The following is a 1,832-nucleotide window of genomic DNA, read 5'->3' on the forward strand; positions in this document are numbered from 1 at the left end:
TATCATTCAATTGTGGATTCAGTTTAATTTCATCTTTGTGTAGCCCATCAGTTATTTAGAAAGGTGCTGTTTAAGTTCCATATGTTTATGTAGTTTTTGTGATTTCTTTTGCTATTGATTTAAAATTCCATTGTGTTATTATTCAAATAGTATGCATGGGGATGATTTCAATTTCCCTACATTTAATTAAGCATGTTTTATGGGTTAATATGTGGTCTATTTTGGAAAACACCATGTGCAACTGAGAAGAATGTATCTTCTGATATTTTATGGTGCAATACTCTCTAGACATCTATCAAGTCCATTTGTGCACAGGCTTGGTTTAATTCTGACATTTCTTTGTTGATTTTTTGTGTAATTGATCTATCTATTTGTGAAAGTGTTATATTAAGGTCTCCTACTACAATTGTGTTACTGATTATTTGAGTTTTTATATCTGTTAATATTTGCTTTATGTAGTTGAGAGTACTAGTATTTGGTGCATATGTTTTTATGATTGTTTTCTCTTCCACTTGGAGTTTTCCCTTAACAAATATATAGTGACCATCATTATCTCTTTTGGTCAATTTTGACTTAAAGTTTATATAGTCTGACAATAGAATAGCTATCCTTGTTTTTTTCTGGGTTGCTGTGACATGGAATATTGTTTTCCATCCTTTGGTTTTTAGTCCATAAATTTCTTTTTGGGTTAAATGTTTTTCTTGAATGCAGCAGATTGTTGGATCTTGCTTCTTGATCCATTCAGCCAGAGTGTTTCTTTTGATGAGTCTATTGGGACCTTTTATATTGATAGTTATGACTGATATGTATTGGCTTATTTTTCCCATGTTATATTCCTGTTGTTGATTCCTTGTCTTTTTCCTCTTTTTAATTGCTTTCCCTTCCTGGTGGCTTCTTTCTATTGCTATTCCTATTGTTATGGTCTTCATTTTCTCTTTCTAATATAACCTTCAGAGCATTCTGAAGAACTCTAGCTGTTTTTTTTTGTCATGGAAATACCTTGTTTCTCCACTGAGTTTGAAGGATAGTTTTTCAGGGCACATGAATCTGAGTTGAAGATTGTTTTCTTTTAGGGCTTGAAATACTTTACGCCAAGCCTTACTTTGAGTGTTTGCATTGAGAAGTCTGCTGTGATTCTGATGGGCTTTCTTTTATGGGTGACTTGTTTCTTTTCTCTAGCTTCTTTTAATATTTTGTTCTTGTGCTGAATTTCTGGAATCTTGATTATTGTATATCTTGGTGTAGATTTATCTTGGTCATGGGTATTTGGGGTTCTACATGCATCTGTATGTCAAATTCTTTATCCATGTTTGTGGAGTTTTCTGCCATTCTTTTTTTTTTTTTTACATTTTTTTAGTTTAAAGAGAATAAAGCAAAAAACAAAGCAAAACAAAACAGATCAGAGCAATACAAGGAACATAAGTTTTCAAAACGAGACAAAAATAAATGAATAGTGGCTACCATAAGATCTCTTGTTTTCTTTGAAATAGTTGTCTATACTTTCACACACAATAATATCAAACATAACAAAATAGTATAATACCAACCAAAAGAATGAAAGTGTTACAGGACATCAAAACCAGATAATGAGAAATGAATAATGGTTGCTATAATATCTCATTTTCTTCAAAACATTTGTCCATATTATCACACATAATCAAAGCAAATAAAACACAACAGAATAAAATCAATAAAAAAACAAATAAAAGAATTATAGAACTTCAAAACAAGATGATAGGAAATCAGCAATGGTTACCATAACGTCTCATTTTCTTCAAAATAGCTGCTCATACCATTATATGTAATAAAACCAAGCAAAAGCAAAACACAAT

This window comes from Cavia porcellus, unplaced genomic scaffold (genome assembly GCF_034190915.1).
Source record: "Cavia porcellus strain 051 isolate PalLab524CR breed Dunkin Hartley unplaced genomic scaffold, mCavPor4.1 scaffold_3, whole genome shotgun sequence".
Taxonomy (NCBI): Eukaryota; Metazoa; Chordata; class Mammalia; order Rodentia; family Caviidae; genus Cavia; species Cavia porcellus.